This window comes from Equus caballus, chromosome 9, assembly GCF_041296265.1.
Source record: "Equus caballus isolate H_3958 breed thoroughbred chromosome 9, TB-T2T, whole genome shotgun sequence".
Taxonomy (NCBI): Eukaryota; Metazoa; Chordata; class Mammalia; order Perissodactyla; family Equidae; genus Equus; species Equus caballus.
This window is the reverse complement of record NC_091692.1, coordinates 23,413,875-23,419,045: the sequence shown is the minus strand read 5'-3', so window position 1 is coordinate 23,419,045 and position 5,171 is coordinate 23,413,875. Positions and strand designations below refer to the sequence as shown.

General features: G+C 46.2%; 1 long non-coding RNA gene across 1 annotated transcript; it reads right to left on the bottom strand.

Moving 5' to 3' along the window:
• Positions 1 to 1,451: 1,451 nt before the first annotated feature.
• LOC138915384 (uncharacterized) lies at positions 1,452 to 4,830 on the bottom strand. The gene is made up of 2 exons (XR_011421256.1): positions 4,462 to 4,830; positions 1,452 to 3,208 (listed from the first exon to the last, which is right to left on the bottom strand). It is a non-coding gene; the product is annotated as an uncharacterized lncRNA (long non-coding RNA).
• Between the last annotated feature and the right edge of the window lie 341 nt (positions 4,831 to 5,171).

Below are 5,171 nucleotides of genomic sequence, written 5' to 3'. Positions count from 1 at the left end.
TCCTTAGCTTTTCGGTAGCACTGTTGACTACAGAATATAATTTTATATGATGTTGTAAACATATCTTCATATCTCACCATAACCTGTAAATCATTCAAGTTGTGACTTACAAAAATGCATATAACACTTTAAGAAAATATTAACGATAAGCGAGTGAGAAAATCATGTGATTCCTGACATTCTCCCGTTTCACGTTGTCTATTAACATTGCAGCTGCTAGTTTATGGGCGTTGAGCAGGGTTGGTTCCGTTCTGCGGCCGTCTAGTACTCTCCAGTTGCCTTAATTCGAGGTCATTTGTTTTCTTCTTTATAGGAAAAGGATCTTGAGATTCTAAGAAGTATAAGGGAAGTTTTGTTTTGACGTTAAGAGAAGGCTATAAAAGCAAGCATCTTTCCCAAAGGTACAATGGGGAAAATGGGTGTGAAATTAATTTTAATGGTGGCTAGAGACAAAAATCTGAAAAGGGATTTAAAAGAAAACTTCCCACCTATTTTGCCAACTGAAGGTGTTTTATAGTCCTAGATACCAGATTTCTAGTCTTGTGAGATCCAGTTCAATTAAAGTGATGCTGAATCACAGAAGAGGAAAATATAATTGCGGGAGGGATGGTTCTAAGATTTAGATTCAGTCACCAGTGGTATTTTTAACCACTTAAAGGAAAGCCAGTCTTCTATTCCACTAAAGTCACTGTTGTGAGTTTAATTTTCAGATCTTGGCAGTTTAACTCAGCAATACTCTATCCCAAGGACACTTGGGACACGTGCAGAAAGGCTGAAGTAAGTTGAAGGAGCAAACTTGACCCCTAAGTTCGAGCCACGTTTTACCAAGTCACTGAACCTTGATCTTTGGTGATGCTCCGCAAGGCCATCTCCGGAGAAGGCAGTCTCTCCACAGACTTTCCGCATTGCTGATCCAAGCAAAGCACATTTATAAACTCGGGCCTCAGCCATCATGGCCACAGATGGCCTAGAAAAGGAGGTGCAGGCGGCTGCAGCCATTTACTGGACAGGGCATCCTTGAGCCCACCGCTATTCCGTACGAACAACGGAAGGAGGAGAGAGGGAGCTGCAGTGGCTCAGGACAGGTGGGAAGCTTTGTGGAGGAAGCAGCATCTCAGGAGCTGGCAGAATGATTGCAGGAGACAGCCTGAGGAGATGGGATGGGGCAGGGTTCCAGGCGCAGGGACTCCTGCCCAGCAACGAAGGGCATCTTGAAGAAGGGAGTATGGTGCTTAGTTGAAGGGGCAGTGGGAAAAATTCCAAGGAAGGAAGGGGAGGGACGGGCCATGTATTAGGAGCGCTGCTTGGGTGCCCTGGATGTAGTGCTCGTCTTCCCCATCACAATCACTGCTTCCCCTCCTGTGCTGAAAATCTAATTCCTTTGGGACAGTCCTCGGCATTCAATTTTGTTTTTTAAGAATAATCTTGTGCCCATATTGGTCACCACATTCTTTTTGTGTGTGTGTGTGTGTGTGTGTGTGTGTGTACTATTTCATTTTTTTCTTCCTTTTATTTTTACTTTTTCCCCAATTTATATAATTAGCAAATATTACTTAGGAAAATGAAAGATCCCTAATAAATGTTCATTTTTTTAACAATTGGGGCTTTCCTATCATCACCACATTCTTCATGAAATGTTAAAAAAAAAAAAGAGAGAGAGAGATGATTTGTTAAAGACTGCCCAGAGTAGAGATAAAATGGATCAAAACATGAGGAAAGTAACCCCATTGCCTGTAAATTTTAAAAATGTATTTTTTAAATTAGGGAAGAGGGGACCAAGGAATAAGGATTATTTCCTGAGATAGTAAGCATTGGAAATTTCCTTTTATGAGGAGGAAGGTAAACAATAGTTCTCCATCTTCAAGGAAGAAACAAGATGTCAGAGATTTTAGGTGCTTTGAATAGACATTGCTGAATTATCCTTTAAAAACACCAGAAGAATATTTACAGCCACCAATAGTTTGTGAGAGGCTGGCTGTTTCCCAAAGCGCTTCCCAGGAATAGACATTATCAGTCCTTGTGATGTCATAGGCTGGGAATTGATGTCTCGTTGGGTCTTGACCTTCCCCAATTGTGAGGATGAGCAATTAATTACCTGACTCTAAATCCTCATCTCAGTCAAAATTTGCATCTATAGCTCACCTACCTTGACCGCTTGCATCTCTGTTGGGAATTGCCTGTTCAAACCTTTTGCTTATTTTTCTATTGGACTCCTTGTCTTTTATCACTTTGCAGAGTTCTTTTTTGTATATTAGGGAAATACCATGAGTGCCACAGAGTGAGTACCCTGGCCAGCATTCGGTAGAATTGATTTTCTTAATTTGTCAATTTAATAGTCTGAAAGGGCATTTGGATATTTTTGTTTATATTTATTTGCTTATTAATGTGGTTGGACATCTTTTCATACGTTCATTAGAAATTTCTATTCCTTTTGCGAGTATCTCCTTGCCCGTTTTGGGGGGAGGGGCTGAGAGTGTTTTCCTTACTGGTTTGTAGGTTCTCTTTATAGGATATGAACCCGGGGCCTATTATTTGTGGTAAATAATTTGTCGCACGAGTTTTAGACACGTTAGGTCTCCTTGAGCTGTCAGCGAGTGTTTCTGCTTGGTTTGGGGAGGAACTTCTGGATCTGTGGACAGCGTGGGAGAAGGTATGTGTTTCAACTCTGGCTCGTATTCTCCTTAAATTTGGAAATCAAAAATAAGTCATCATCCTGAGGATTAATTCCCTTTGAAAAACACCCAGTCTGGTCTGTATAAGAAATGGTATTTCTTCTTATAATATTGCGCTGACCCTGTACCATGTAACTCAGTAACCCTGGCCTTACTGTGCGAAAGGTGTGCTTGCTTGCTAGATTAACACGGAGCTGATGAATTAGAGTTTCCCCCTGTCCACAGGAGCTGGGGGCTGGGGTGGGGTGGGCAGGGAGTCAAGATTGGCAAGTAGAGAACAGAAGAGCCAGGCTGTAGGAAGGGCAGGGAGGAGATGAGATTTGAACCTGGCCTTGAAGGCTGTTGGCACTGCTGCTTCATTCGTCTCGGCTGCTCACTGACTTCTGACTTCATCTTCTTCTTTCCCTGGTGGGTTGGCCTTCTTTTCATGGCAGAAAACGTCTTTTGGTCCCTGGAGAGAGGCAGACTCAGTTCTCTTTTAATTGCATCCTGCAGAAAGTGCTGTCCTGAAGCCCCAGTTTGGGACAGGAGTAGGGCTGCCAGATAAAATACAGGATGCCCAGAGAAATTAGAATGTCAGAGAAACAACTCATCACTTTTCAGTTATAAGTATCTCCCAAAAGTTGCATGGGATATCCTTACACTAAAAAGTTATTAACTAGTTATTTAAAATTCAAGTTTAACTGGACATCCTGAGATTTTGCTTGCCACATTTGGCAACCCTAGCCTGGAGCCTGCTGCTAGGCCAGTTAGCCTAGATCCAGGGAGCTGGAGGTCTGTCCACTGTCACATCAGTTAATTGCTGCCAGTGGGCTAGATCACGTCCTCGCTGGGGCCCCCTCCCTGGCCATGGGGGCGGGGGTGTTACTAGGCCAGCAGACAATCCTCTGGGCGTCCTTACCATACCTGCCCTGTTTAGACTAGCTGTTTCCTCTCCCAGAAGGGACTTTCTGCCCCCTCTCTCCTTACCCCTACTCTCTAGCTCTGTGATCTGCGGTTGCTCTCTATTAACTCTCGGTCTCTGGTCCCTGTGCTGTGATATGAGATACATGAGGAGCAGTGCCTGGTCGGGGGCTTCTCCCATGCACTCTGATATTTCATTATGGGTCTGGCACACATTAGGTGCCAGTCTATACAGGGTTGGAATGAATTCAGCTCAAGGTCCTGGTATCTGTTACATCATGTTCCTTCTGTACCTGTCCCCCAGGCGCCAGTCTTACAGGAGACCCAGCACTTTTCTCTGGAGGCTGCATCTCAGCACTTAAAACACGCTCAGGAGGATATGTGTGTGCCTCTCCTTTCTACTTCTTCACAGCTCAGCGTGTGCAAACATGCACTTTGCCCAGTCACCACCAAGCCTCCCACCTGTGCAGGGCCTCAGCTCTGGGTGTGGGCAGCCAGGGTGTCAAGGCGACCCTTCCCCAAGGGGAGACCGTGTCCGGACAGATGCAGCAGACGGGACGCTGCCGGTGGATCATGGGAGATGGGAATGAACTCATCTGGGGAAGCTGGACCAGGACACCCTGGGAGGCCTTGCTGACAGATGGCTCCAGAAGGGCCAAGGCATCCAGGCACTCCCCCTCCTGCGCGGTCTGTCCCTCCCCTGGGCTCACCCACATTCCCTCTCCCTCTCTTTCCTCCCATTTCAAGAGCACTACCGTAAACCAGGCACTTTACGTGCTTTTTTTTTTTTTTTTTTCCATTTTATCATTTTAACAACGCTGAAAATATAGCCATTTGTATTTAAAATTGGAAACATTCGGAATTGAAAAACCTTAAGGAAACTCACCCAGAGACTGACGGAGACTATCAGACCCCAGATCTCTGAAGAACTGCAGTCTGCACTTGTAGGTGCCACGTTGCAGTGCCACTTAGCCCTCCGGGGATGGAGTTTCCCATGGCTTGGCCTGAATCTGGGTGGATGGGAGGTCAAATATTCCAGGTCGGTGTCCTGCACAGGACGGCATGAATACTCTTCCTACTTTATCTGTGACCAGACTTGGTCCTGCCCTCCCCCTCCGTCTGTCCATCTGTGCCAGCCCCACCCTGCCCTTGGCACCCCGTGTCACCCGTCTTCATTCTGCTCGTTTGTTTTTCATTCATTACGCCGTAGGTTAGCTGCCTCCTCCCTACATCCAGGGAGGCATTATTACTTTGCAAACAAAACATGTCCTGCTCGCCCTGGAAGATGGGTTGTCTGGAGAGATTTCCTGCAGACCGCTGTGCTCATCGTGGCTCAGGATTCTTGTAAACTGCAGTCACAGAGGGTGGCACTTCCTGCCCGAGAGGAACCTTGTCCTCTCCCTGACCTCTGTCTTATTATCCTTTGTCGTCCATCTTGGAATCCCTCTCCCATTTGCACTGAGGGCCTTCTCCTGCCAACCTCAGGACGCCCCAGGCAGGGAGAAAACTGTGTCACCTGGAGGTGGTAGGGGACAGACAGACATTGCAAAGTGGGACCTGTTCCTGCCTCTGTCCTCACTGGCCATTTGGCCGACC